This window comes from Atta cephalotes, assembly GCF_000143395.1.
Source record: "Atta cephalotes unplaced genomic scaffold scaffold00001, whole genome shotgun sequence".
In the NCBI taxonomy this organism is placed as follows: Eukaryota; Metazoa; Arthropoda; class Insecta; order Hymenoptera; family Formicidae; genus Atta; species Atta cephalotes.
In genome coordinates this window covers 9,772,647-9,787,909 of record NW_012130065.1, presented here as the reverse complement: position 1 = coordinate 9,787,909, position 15,263 = coordinate 9,772,647, and the positions used below count along the sequence as shown (strand labels likewise).

General features: G+C 37.4%; 1 protein-coding gene across 1 annotated transcript in view; it reads right to left on the bottom strand.

Moving 5' to 3' along the window:
- Positions 1–15,263, bottom strand: part of LOC105618554 (microtubule-associated protein futsch) — a 168,106-nt gene that overhangs the window by 136,222 nt on the left and 16,621 nt on the right. The window lies entirely within an intron of this gene.

Here is a 15,263-nt window from a genome sequence, read left to right as displayed (position 1 = left end):
TTTTAAACCCGTTTTACCGTTAAACTAAACTAAACGAACCGTACCTACCTACGTCGTACGACGAACGACGGACGGACGACGACGTAGACGTCCGTACTAACTACTCTCTCTCTCTCTCTCTCTCTCTCTCTCTCTCTCTCTCTCTCCCTCTCCCCTGTGGTTAACAAAACATCACCCTTCTACCTCCGACTCTTACCGCCCATTCCCTCATACGTTTACTATCGACCACGTCATGCTGAATCCGCATTCTGCACGCGCCATTAGTTTCAACGCGAATATCAGTCACTGCCATCCGCTCGCTCTATTACTTCTCTTGAAACTTTACATACAAAAGTTCGAGAGAGAAAGAAAAAGAGAGAAAATGCTATATAGAAATTGAGAAAGTCAGATTAACGATTAATAAGTATATATATGAAAATTTCAAGTTATTGTTATTGTTATTATGTATATTATATACACTTTTCATTTGCAAATTAAATTTTATAAATATAAATGCCAACATTGTATTCATTTAATTTTGAATTTGCTTTAATGTTAGATAAAACACAGGAAAGCTAAAATACCGTGTACTATTCAACTTGGAAACATTTGTGATGCTAGAGACAGTTAATAAAAACAGAACGTGTATTCGTGCTGCAGTTCCTGTCAATTAAAAGTATTTAATTCGATAAGTTTAATTCATTCCATTATTCATTTGCTCTTTTATTCGTAATACGTTCTCACTAAGTTGGTACATTTTAATTTATTCACTAACGATTCGTCAAATTTTCTATACGGTACAGATCCTGGATGTTAAGCGCTTAACGTTTCGCGTCTCATTCATATGAATAATAGATTTAGAATTAGATAGTCGCATTAAGCAACATAAATGTGCAACATAAACATATGAGATTTTATGTACATATATGTTAATACACATAACAGGATCGCTGCGTAAATGTAAAAATTGCCGTTCACCCCGCGGATGGAATATATTACAAAATGTTACGACATTCGTTTTATGACATTGATTTTAAAACTTGGATGGAGATTTCCATTTATAAGAGTATAAATGGAAGACCGTAAAGGTGTGGCAATAAAACATCGCATTGAAATTAATACGGCAACTGATTAAATGCATGTAATGCGGTGATTTAAATGCAAGAGCGATTTATGCACTAATGATGTACGATGCAGCACTTTGATAATTAGGTTGATCAATTAAGCGTATTTGAGGGAAAATCAGATAAATGCTGCGGCATGTACTAATGCAAAGAATTATACACGGTAGTCTATATCAAACAGCAATATTTTTTACAAAAGAATCATATAATACGAACTCTTGAAATTTAATTAAGTGATATAAATTTATGATTTTATTCACTGTTTAAAAATAAACTTCGTCGTGGTAGATACATTTACGTAATGTTTTATTAAGAATAAACTATTCGGACGCCAGATTTTATTTATGGTAATATCCATTTAAAACCTGATAAATATTTCCTACATGATTATTTTATATTAGTTGTAATGTATGACAATAATCTGGCATTGGAATAAGATTAATAGTTATACGATTTATCTAATCGTACAACGAAAGACGATACGGGTGAATGAAAGAGTTGGCCAACGAATAAGAGTTTCGCGTTCGTGCAAAGATCCGTGTGTCTCTTCGAAGAGACGCGTCTCGTCTTCCACGACGCTTATTTTAGGAACTGCTATTTTTGCCGATGCTCTCTCTCTCCACGGCGGCGCTATGGACGAAGATCTCGCTGCGCGTTTGTTGATAAACTTATTTCTAACATCGCGGAACGCGAAACGAAGCGAAGCAGAGTGACGGCAGAAGCGACGGCAGAAAAGAGAGAGGGAGTGAGAGAGTAACTCGTGCCACGAGATCGTGGTGACGAGGAAAAATAGTGACGGGGTTGAAGAGATCCGGGACCTGGGGTGAGCTTAAAGACATGGAAGGAGTCGGCAAGAATAAAAGTTCTGGCGTACCGCCAGGCCTTCCTCTCTCTCTCTTTCTCCCGAATCGTCTTATTCTTCCGCTTCTGAGACGCTCAGACCCCATGCCAAGATCCCGTGCAGTGTCAAGCCCACCTAATTTACTTGCAGTCACTGTCGATCTTGACGGAAGTTTGATAGAGCTGATAGGGCATCGCTCGGTTTAGACACGCTATGTTAAGCATGATATGTGACATCTCGGGACTCGTAATAACGAAATAAGCTTCAACACAACTATTGTACTTTACGGGATTAATAGATAACTATTTGTACTTTACTCTGTGATTACTTTCACTTGTTACTTTCACTAGTTACTTGTTATTTTTAAATAACAATGCTTCAACAACATTTAGCATTTATGACATCATCTTTTATAAAAAGAAAATAATTTAGAATTAAAATCCACTGCGTTCAATTTATGAGTATGTATAAAAAGAAAGCAACATTAAAAATGCATTGCGATGAATTCTCGAAATGTTATTTTTCTAAAAGATCCAATGATATTTACGAAACCAAAATATCACAATAATAATGTGCAAATTAAAAAGAATATATCGAATATTTATAAGTATTTGAAAAAAAAAATTGCATAAAAATTATAAATGATTTATCTACGATGGATAACGAGATTCGAAATTTTTACAATAAATTTTACAATAAATTTTCCTAAACTGAAAAATAAATTCATGGCAATTTGGTTTTGAATTACTTTGCATTCTTATTAAAAACTCGCTTATATAAGCATGATCGCAGCTGTTATAACGCGACCTTGGGATACTTTATGATCGCAAAAAAACCGAGCAGAGTCGCTTCTTTATCGCTCAACCTACATGTATTCACATATCCATATTATCATTTATTAAAACACTATGCGTCGTGGTGCGGTGGACGTGTCAACAGTTTCTATTAATAAGCAAGCAGGCATTTACAATTGATATTTTCCGTAAAGCACGTAATCATCATGACATCAAATAGCTAACGCTGAAGGTTAATATATGCAGTAAATAGCACAGTAAATAGCGTGCTACGATTAACAGAATTAATTTGCACTTGATCGACAATTTATCTCAAAGAGCAACAAGATATTTCCGTCCGCTCGAATTAAAGGGGCGCGTATTCTCTAAAACGTTACTGAACCAAATCAAATTGAAGCAAACAAATTCAGTTACTTTTCGACGCTGTTATCGCACTGACATATATAAATAGTCACTTCAGCAAACGATTCAGATAAGAAAATAATTTTCCTACAATAATTTATACAAAAATTAACCGTATTATAACCGAGCAAACATTCTTTTCATTAACTTAATCAACTTTGGCAATAACAAACAGCAGAATAGATAGAATGTAACGCATTTAACTTGGAATTTAATCGTCGCCGAACCGAGTTCGTTTATATGCTTTGACAGATAACGCGCGTGACAGTAATAGAGCGATAAATCGAGATTGATTGCAACGGATTTAGAGAACGGAGGAAGTAATAGAAATGCACGTTCTCTGTGCGTCGATTGTATAAGTACTCTTGATGGCATCGATATATCGCGTCTCGCCTCGCATGATCGATCGTTCGCATAGCTAAAAGATACTGTCGCCTGGAATCGACGAAAAGGATCGGAAAGATCGAGAGCGATTGAACGACCGATCCGCGCTTCCGCGTGATCTTCATTGATTCTTCTTTAAACGAAATTGAGTTGTATTAAAGTATAATTCCTATTATTTACGGATTTGTACGCCAATCTCTGTTATAAAGTTTTTTTCGATGTACTTTGAACGTAACAATTTCTTCAACATTATTTATTTCAATAATTGAGCTTCTATTTGCGATCTTGTGACAAATTAAAATTCGCTTGAACATAATTCCAAAAATGAGATTATTTTTATTTGTTCGAGAGTTGATTTCGTTAAAATTTTCAGTTTTATGAAAAGCTACTCCTCGGAAACTATATACATAGGTTAATGTTTTTGATGTGAAAAAATTAAATCTACGCGAATAAAAAATATGGTTATTTTAAAAGGGAATATTAAAAAAAACTAATTAGCTAATTAGATAAACATGTGATTCAATATAGAAAAGATCAATATTGAAAAGATATATGTTTTCAAAAATATAAAAAGTCTATTTAATGTGCGCACGTTGAACTGTAAATGAGAAAAGAAATACTATCAATGCATTCATGAAATTTAATACTCACCATGGAAGATTACGTCAGAATCTATACGTAAAGAGTTATAAATTCTGATCGCGTGAAGAGATCGTAGAGATCGCGTTATTCGTGCGTGTGTTACATAATGACACAGTGTTCTGCAATGTAAATCATAGGAGAATGAGAAATCTACACCAGTGAGATCGCTACCGTATTGGGCCGTCACGATTAGAGAAGAGTGACATAATTCATGATTGTTGTTAACGTCAGCCGAGGTCAAGCGAGTTCTGCTCCGCATGAGAGCGACGCTTTAATTAACGCTCAGAGTAGCTTTCTACTATCCCCCCCTCCCCTCTCTCTCTCTCTCTTTCAATTTCTCGCTCTTTTTCTTTTCTCTCTTCTTTTTAAACCTGATCTCGGTAACAGTGACGAGTCGACACGTGGGTCAAACCTTCACATTTCCCGCAGACGGTCTGCGAGGTTCTTGCTCCGAAGAAACAAGACGCAAAACTGGAACGGCAGAGAGAAAGAGATAAAGAGGAAAAAATGACTGAGGATACGATCTATAAGGATCGACTGTAAATTCGTCACGTGTCGACCATACGGGCCGGGTCTTTCTACCCGCTCCGTTTTTATTATTTTTTTCTCCGTTCCCCTTCACGAGTTTCCACGTATCAGGTCTTAAAAGAAGGAGAAGAAACAAGAAAGAAAGAAATACAGAGAAAACGAAGAAGAGAAAGAGTCTACGAAGGAGGGAAATGGAGGCCGTTAGAATGAGGGGGACGCCCACCAACATTCACGGTGGCCTGGACCCAGGAGAAGGCTTCGCAGCTGCGCGCTTCTATTGTATCTTTACGACGTTGCGACGGCGAGCCAAGGCCTCGATTCCTTATCCCCGTCACACCCTGACACGCGCGTCTACATCTACCTTTCTCTACTCTAGCCTTCGTCTATTCACGCTCGCCTTTTACGCGCGATAAAAGCTCCGAGAAATCGCCCGAGTTCCTCAGAAACGACGTGGCCATGATATGCGATGAGAACTTTTACGGTATCCTTGGTAGGATGAGAACGTTCGAGAACATTTTGTACCTGTCACGTGCTGCACTTGCTGCTGCATTTAATACTAAATACGGTCGTTTCGCTTTAAATGATTTAACCCGATATAACAGTGTCAACATGGGTAGGACTGATGAAGAGACAACATGTGCGCTGCATATGTGACACGAATATGCATTTAACTCTAACTGCATTTTTCTCGTTTAAAAAGGAAAGAGTTTGTAACATAAAATCAGTATGTATCATAAACGTAAACAATTTTATATCAATTATGTATGCAGCTTATTTCGATTTTGGAATTCTATAAAAAGAAGAACATAAAAAATGTATCACGATAGTAAAACGCTTATGTATAATAAAATTCTTTATTAATTCATATTTCCCTTTCTTTTTCATACAGAATTATTTTCCTTACAGAATTATGAACATATACGAGCTTTTCATTTTAAGTAATAAAAAAAATCAATGAAATTTCGTCATTTTTTTTAAACGATAATTTCTTCCTGTGACTTTACGCGGGCCATCTCGATCGATTGGACTTATTTTCGAGAGAGTTCTAACGAAAGAGTTACGCGGAAATATCAATAACATCGTCAAATGAACCGTCGGATTATGCCGGATATCCCTCGGCGCTACGCTTAATTGGCGGAGTCCTGCTCGTGACACTTTGTACACGCAAGTAATGCACACATAGTAATGCATACATCACATACGTGATTGAATGCGCGGGCGGGCGTGTACACACGAAGCTAGCGTTGGGAGGCACGATATATTCGAGCTTTATCGGTCGTAAACACGCGAGTAATTATCGTCGCCGACCATCTTGTCCCGCGGCCGCGCGTCACACATCCGGTCACTGACCATTCAATCGTTACAATCCAGGCTGCAGGCTCGGCTACGACTAATAAATAATTCAGGAGCAATGGGAAACGCAAGCTCTCCCTTTTCATCCCTCCGCGTGATAATTCACAATGCGAATGAGGCAAACGAAAGCAGCGTGTCATTAATCCCCATAATCGCAACAAATACTGAATGGACTGTAACTATGTGCAATTTTCATCCGAGTTCTTAACGGATAAGTTCAAGGCTCTTGAGGCTTTAGGAATCTCTTAACTCTTTGTAAAAACTCTTTTTGATCGTTACTTGACTTTACAAAAATAAAAGAATCGATGTTAAATCAATAAAACAGATAAAATATTGTTGCTGTATCCCATTCTATTATTTTCATATTAATGAATATGAAATAAACAATGTCGTAAATTAACAAAAACAAGTTTGAAAATTTATTACTTATTAAGATTTTGCTTGTTTTTGCACAAATTTTATTTGCAAATAACTTTATCCTGCTAGATGTATTATTACAAGCAGTATTTACAACTAAAAGATAAAAAAGATATAATAAAGATATAATAAAAAAATAAGGCTGCTTATAATTTGCAGATTGATATGCAAAGATCCACGCGCTTTATTTAAGCGGATGCAAATTTTCTCTAATAATTTATATTCACACAAATAGTCACCAACACCTTCATATTTAAACTAGTTTATAAAGAGCACCCACGCATGTAGCAAAAATAAATGCGGCAATAAATGAAATTCACACGAGCGTCCATTATAGATACGCCTGTCTCGTGCACAATGCGGCGCGCTCCGAGTGTCGAGACCTTGAAAATCTAACAGTACGTGTAATTTCACCGTCAGTCACGCAACAATGATTGCGGAATCCTTACCCACACGGTCGGGATCGCGCTTGCGGAACGCGATACGACGCAATTTAAAACGCTTACTGTCGTGGCCGACGACGCAATTGGCAATGTAACATTCGATCTGGGGCAATGATACGCGTTTTAATGATACGGATGATTAACAGGTCAGTGTCCGACGTAACAACGACCGCTTCGTTTCTACTCGGGCCGCCCGTCGATTTACTCGGATCGTTAGAGCGTACTTTGTCGTTGGTTCCCGAAAGACCCGAGTAATATAGAGGGTATTGTGAACGTCCAGCCGATCATGATGGGCTTTCGGGTTTATGACAAATCATAAACGGTGAATGAGCCACCATGAACAGTCGAATTGGATGAGCAGGTTGTGGTTTGTGTACCTGTGCCTGACCCAACCGCTGAAATAGCTGCCGGTAGTTTGGAATAATTTACAAGAAATTCTCGATTTATCTTCTTAAAAGAAGAAATGAAGAGTATTTTCAGAAAAGTGAATTGAAATTTATATCAATCTGACCAAGAACTGAACAAAAAAGTTTGAACTAATTCCATAATACTTGAGTATTATTAATATATATGTAGTAATATTAATAGATATATTAAGATTATCAAATTAATAATTATTATGTATATATTCGTAGTGGATATTAAAATTTTCTTAAAATTGGATACATAAGAATATTATATATAGATCAAATTTATTATCAGATTATAAAGACTAAAATTAAAGAGTATAATATTTAAATGAGAAAATAAATATATTAATTCAATAATGCACATAACGTTAAAAATAACGTTAATAAAATTGTAGCAGATAGAAAAGAAATTATTCCCAACCTTGATATCTGAAAAACAGCTCTTTTATTATTTACCAATTTATGTTAATTTAAATGTCTCTACTGTTGTTTCGAAATTATACATAGTTTGCGTGATACTTTGAATATTATGCGCATTGATTATGTGTGTATACATGTCCAATACCGGTTTCTATCCAGTCGCGGATAAAACATTTAATGGAACAAGCGAACGTGAATAAGCAAACAGTTATTCCTTTTCAAACTTCGTTTATGGTTTGTATGTTGTAAGAATTACAAACCGGTTCTCCTGCCTCGTGCTGGATAAATCTATAGTTTGATTGAATTTCTCGCCATCTATTAATCAGCCGTTTATCTTGCAATGACTCCATCTGCCATAATTCACTACACTTCGGCTTCGTGTTTCTATGCCAACGATATTAACATTAAAGTTAATGATAAATATCTTGTAATTTAAACATTAAAATATTATAGTTTTCATGTTAAGAAAAACACTAATTTTCATTCAAGTAACGCAAATAATAAATATCAATTATTTTTTTAACTGTTTCCCAGAAAGGTCCATTTTATCGGCATCTGGAAATCATGTATCACTTATGACTACATCTGGAAGAACTCTCGTCAAACACATCAATCGCAGACCATTGGAAAACTATATATACGCACAACTCGTGTCTTATCTTTACTAACAGAATACTATTTTGGATAAAGCGTGAGAACTAGCGAGGTTACTACGCTACATCTCTTCGAGAAGCAGAAGACCTTGAAAGACTTCATCGCTTCGAGTCTTCGGTTATTTTAGTGAACTATACACGAACGATCGTCGTCGTCGTTATTGTCGTCGGTAGATACGTCTCTCTTCGCCTATCGAGAGACGAAGTCAAAGAGTCTCTTACAGTGGATAGAGAAAACGCACTCGTTGAAGACGAGACAGATCTTAAAGAGGCAATATTACGCAAATGACGAAGCGGGTGTAACAGAGAAGAAGAGACAAGACAGGGGACAATTCTAAACGGCGTGTCTGCCGCTTCAGGTCACGATCTGCTCACGTGTTCCGCTTAAGTCGTCCATTACATTTTATTGCGTTGCGCCGATGACGTCACGACCAATTGACCTCCCTTGAGGCCGCTCCGTGAGTTTAACGCAAGCCAATGGCTTCGGGGAGTCCGCGGGAGTCGTTATTCCTGGACAAGACAGTTCCTGTCGCGAGAAGATGGGAGGAGAATGATATAGAGCGATGAGGGGGGGGGATAGCTGCTTGGAGAAAAGAGGAAGACTGCCGCTTGACGTTTCTCGACGCCGAAAAGTCTCCCTTGTTTTTTCTGGAACTAAACCGACCAAGAGCGCAGTCGTTAGCCTCAAAGACTTCTCAGTATTCGACGAGCAAGTGCTCACGTCGTGCGTCTTTCGGCGGGAACTCGCCCAGCTCGCGCCAGATTAACTTCTCGAAGCTAATATATCTTCGACGGGTCATTAGATAGTTATCGCGACTTCTCGCACTGACCCGCCCTTGTCTCCGGGACATTCGTGCATTTTGCATCAGAGATTGTGATGTTCACAATGTCTAGCTTGTTACGTTTTCGTACTGGATTCTAAATTATTATTATAATTATCAAAACAAATCGATATTTCAACACTACGAACTCTTGCAGCAGTGATGTCCATCAATTAATAGATAATACAGTAATTAAAATAAAATGATGATACATGGAAAGAAAGTTTTTACTCTAATATATAAAACTTAGCTAGATACAGATCTAAAAATAAATTTTGTTAGACTGTGAAACATAATTATGTAGGACACTCAAATTGATTGCTAGAATATCAATTTTCTTTTTTGCAGCATTGCTCATCATGCTTGAGTTTATTATATAATTATTTAGATTTGAGATGATTCGACAAAATTATTTGCAGATGTGTATATAGGTATCTAAATTTTTAGCTACTTTAGCAAAATCATTTTTTTCCGTGTATACTAAAAACTCATATTAATTACTTGAATTCTTTATGGTCATGTACATATGTTTTTTAAAACACAACATATATTCTTCTTCGTTTTATTATATTAAAACTTTCGAGCATCCTTTAAAGCAGTCAATCGCTCAATCGTTATCTGTCTGACTGCAATAGTACCATTTAAATTCCTGCTATGTAATTCCCCTATACATGAATGGAATTCGGACCACACTATGTAATCATCATCATCGTGCGCCCTCTGCCTCCGTCAAAAGCACTCGAGAACTCGGCGCATCTCGGAAGTGGATGAGCGGCGATTGACCTCTCCGCGACCTATGGCTAGTTTGTGCGAAGAACAGCGAGATGAGTCATTGCGCTTTCATCTAGGTGGGCTGATGACGCGTAGCGGATACCTAGACTCGGTAAGCGAGTCATGATTCTCTTCAAAGCTAAACGGTATGCTAGCCACGTATATACGTGTCTCTACTACTCACCGACAACCATGGTTGACTTTATATCAACGGACGAAGGAAAAGAGAATGGATGAGGGCAGAAAGTGTAAAGAATTCAAAAGGTAGAATAGTGTTGTCCTGCCTTTTCTAATGACAAGTCGCTTTCATTAATATATATAATTGTTCAGACTTTGAAAGAATATTTTTATTTGGAAAATATGTACTATGAAAAAAACTATAAATATATGAACCTAATAAAAAAAACTGTTCTTTTAAATTCTAAATGCAACTCCTGTGCGAATTGTAGAATGGCTAAAGAATACTCGAAAAACATTACTGTTCCGCTGATTGAAAAATACTAGGTAGAGTGAACGGAGACATCAAACGAAGTCGTCCAGCAACACGGTCATTCTCGTGTCGGAGGGAAGTTGCCATATGGCAACGACATGCGGTAATTTTGAAACTTACTTTTACCCAACGGAAGCTTCCTCACACGTTATTCAAGAGATCTCTTAGTTTTTTGACCTTACTTTATGACTTCTGAAAAAGCACAATCATTCATCTATACTACGTATTTTGTATCGTATTTGTATGGTCCAACTACTTTATTCCGATCCTCAGAAACGTTTTTTTTTCCTTTCATTGAAAATTCACGGTTGGTTGACTTCACCAAATGAGTTAAAGTACGTTTCAGCGTGTTCGACATTATAACATATTTTAAATTAATTGTTAAACTTTATATCTCAGCATTTGTTTCTCGAGCATTCTTTAGTTATTCTGCTAAAATTCATACAGGAATTTAGAATTTGAAAGAATGTTAAATGTAGTGATGTTGCAAAATCACTACTGACAACATATTTATTAGATAAAGACAATAAAACAACAGTACAAATTTTCTATGCGCAATATTTTTATATATAAGTATACATATATAAATGTATTAAAAAAAATATATTAAAAGGAAGTTCCTACATCTAGTAGGAGCATAGAATTCGATCTTTCCGTCGACAGGTACTTCGCGTAATACATTTAAATAAAGCTGATTCGTCAGGTTTTGTATATATAATTCCTGTGTGGATATCTCGTGGGATAAATAACAGAGACGAAGAAAGGCACATAGAAGGAAGGAAGGGAAGAGGAAAGGAAGGAGGAATGCGAGAGTAAAAGAACGAAAAGGAGTTGATCGTGGAGTGGGTCAGGAGAGACGACGGTGCACTCTTAAGACGCAATCCACAACTATATACTACTCCACCGTCATCCGTCCACCACCACATGCGAAGGTCTACGTGAACGACCGCGAAAAGAGTGATTCGCTTCCTTCCTCTTGTCTATATGCCATCTCATCTTTGTCTTTCTCTGGCTATTCCTTCTGGGCGTAAACTATATCGAGAAGTAACACAGAGTTAGTCGACATTGTGAGATGGTGGACAGTGAGAGAATAGGAAGAAAACAGAGAGGAAGAGAAGTTAGATTCCCTAGCGAGTCTATATCACGACAGAACTATCAAACAGGGGCGGATACATACCCCTCTTATACCACGTCCCTCTTATACCACAATTCTTAGTCCTTGTGGGTGTACTCCCACAGTTAAGGGGATCTTGTATACAACACCAACGTACACCCAACACATATTGACTCGATCGGTTATACCCATACACACATAAACACGAACGAATGCAAGTCAGTGCCGGCGATCTCTACTTCAGATATGCATCATGGTTAGAGGAAAGGGAAGGATGATGAGGGATAAAGACAGACAGAGGTCGACAGACCTTTCTGCTCTACCTTCTCTTGCCAATTCTCCGTACGAGAAAGGAGAGAGGACGATATGGCGAACGGAGAGAACTCACAGAACCGGTTTGACAGACCTCAACTGGTTTCATTAAATCCCGATTGTAGCCTCCTCTTCCTCCTTCTCTTCCTTTTCGTGTCCACTTCGTCCTCCTTATCCGTCTCGCATCTGTGTGCACGCACGAGTGCGACTAAAAAACCATGGTAGCTGACTTGATCTTCGTGTTGTCGGACTCAAGGATTGCCCTCCTCTTTCTCCTCCTCTTTCCTCTCGATGATAATACGGAATATGTGAAAAAAAGATGAGAGTCGAAGCGCAAAAAGAAAGTCCTCGGTAATTGCTTCAGTCCCGTAATACTCACACTCGAGCAACCTCGTGGTGGGCCTACGGCCCTGCAACCGCGCATCTCCTCCAACGTTTCCTTGCTCTTTTTGTGGCCGCTGCGACATGTGCGTGCATGCGTGCGTGCGGACAGGCGTGCGTGCCTCTCTCGTCAAAATAAAACGACCCGTTGTCGTAACTTCGCACGACTTGAATCGCGGCTCGCATTCTCGCGTGTACACGTACGGTCGATTACGAAAATTCGCTTTCAACGCTCACAGCGTTCTCTACTTTAAAACTTTATCGTAAATCGACATTTCCAGGAATGAATTGAACTGTCCATAAATCCTATCTTTCTTGCTAGATTCCTTGATAAATTCGCGTAATCATCCTCAAACATTTTCGGAGTTATTATAGTGCTTATTTTCACAATATTTCATGCGAACGTCGAACGTAGTTTTCGCATTGAAAAAATAGTCACATTTAACATAAAATTTATGTTAATACAAATATAAATGTTTATTGTGTAAAAAGTTTACCTCTTGCGAATTGAAAATTATAGACTATTGTTATTTCCATCCAATGAGCGTCCATGTGATCCATGAGCGTCATTTCATACGCGATATATTTTGTATGTGGAAAGAATGAATTAATATGTATGTACACGTGTTTACAAGTTATAAATCGTGTCGTTGAAAAGCGATTCATAAATCTTCTTGAAAAAAATGTTATTGTTAAGCTGTATCACACGATTCACATAGAGATTAAATATTTCTTGCAACAAAGGACCTTGAAGACCGTTTCTTTGCTGGGACGCTAAATAACTCCGACGTTATTTTATGGATATTCGCCCGAGGGAACTTACGCATTCTCGTCTCTGACTTCTCTTTTCTCCATGCCCGTCTCGTTTACCCCTTTTTCTCTTTCTCAAATGAAAGGGTGTTTTGCTGCAGAGCAACGAAGAGAGAAAGAAAGAGAGGGAGAGAGAGGGAGGGGGGGGGGGGGGAGGTTGCTCCAACGAGGGATTCTGCGAACCGTGGGACTGCGAACCGCCGGATCAATACACCGGCACCGTCGAGTAATTGCGGTGTAACGTCCGTGGGCAGCGACCATGAGAGGGAGCAACGAAGACTCTATTTCGTTCTTTCTCTCCTTGTCGCTCTTTCTCTTTTCCTCTCGAATGCGTTGATATGCATGGAGCTACGACGACGGGCTTTGCAACACGAGACTCAAGAGAGCATTATAATTTTGCTGTTAACACGCCAATTTAAAGTATACAGAGTATATTAGCAACCGTGCACTTCCCCTCCCTGCAGTTACAGATTCTGACGCAAATCATGGATTCGTTCTGCTTTGAAAATTTTACGAAGAGCATAATTGCAGAGCAACTCAATATTGAGAATCGAGGAACTTCGATGAACTCAGCTTCAGAACTACAAGTATACAATAAAAGTTTCTTCTTCAGAAAATTTTATGCAGAAGATGCTTTAATAGAATGTATTTACAACTTGGTAACGGTTATTGAAAGAAAGGCTTACAGAATTTTTTACTGTAAATTTCTATTCGTAAAATGATAATTCTATCCCTATTTTATACAATTATAATCACTGCTTTTATGTAGTTATTTCCTAAGTAACTTACGTAATTGAAGATTCGCAACTATTTCGCAATAAACGTGAAACTCACTGACATTGCTCTAATCGGTTTACAGGAAACTGAAGCGCGTCGAAACATTACGCTAGTTGCAATCTTTGCGCAATACAGAAAGCGATTATTGCCAAGTGAAGTTAGTGGGATGCGAGCTACACGGCAGTTAATCATAATCGTCGTCGTTTTAGAGCTCTTGACCATACTCAAGGATCGCGTTAATACTGGCAAGTATAAAGTTCAGTTTATTTAAAGTAATGACGCGTTGTTAAATGAAAGGAAGACGATTGTCACTTGAAGATACTCAAATGAAAAACTTTCAAATATCTGTCAAATTATTCTGAAGTCATTAGGCGTTCCGAAATTGTTCATTCAAAGAAAAGAGAAGGATCTGTATGTGTAGTTCCTGAATATTTCGGAGAGAAAGACAGATCAATTATATAATTTCTATTATATACGTACATTCTATTACATATGTTACATATCATTACTTGCTAAATCAATATATTGAATTGTTTCAAGAATAATATGCTAAATCATTGAGGGAATATTCTTCTTTGCGAATTTAAATATATACTTACTCGTTAATAATTTATTACATTCGAAAATAACATATAAATATATTTTAAGAATAAATTTTAATTTCTCTACCAATCAAATTTTTTTTAATTTAATGAATAAGAGATACTTTTTAATTGCAAATTTGAATAATCAAGCTCGAAATATATTTGACAAATACATTTTTTATTTTGAATAAAAAAAAGAAGATAGGAAAAAAATAAGAAAATTGAAATCGCTTTTCAAATAAAATAAAAAATAGCATGAGAAAATCTAATAAACTTTCATTAATTAAAATGTGCAAAGAAATTAAAGGAGTATGATAAGATAAATACTAAACAGAGATCGTTTAATTTTAAAAGCTTTTATGCCAATGCATCAACATGATGCAATTCTCGCATTTTTTGTCTTTACAGGAAGACTCGCGTGAATTTAGGTTGCGGGAAGGAGTTCGAGTGCGGCGAAATAGTTGAGGAAAAAGGAATGGAAAGGAGTGCGTTCGTATATACTCTATCATGTAGATACACGTATAAATAGATAAAGTGGCGAGTCGTAGAAAGACGGAGGAGGCGACAGAAAATCTTGGATGTTGGCCAGACGTCGCGAGATAAATAATTTATCACTATCGTGTAAACGTGAGGACCTAGGCCAGCTGGTGCGTCCACATCGCACAACTACTCGTGTTCCTCATTGTCCGTTTTCTATTTCTCTCTCTCTCTCTCTCTCTCNCTNTGTTCATCTCTNTNTACTACTACTACTACTACTACTACTACTCGTTACGTTACGTTACTTACTACTACGTACGTACGTACGTACGTACT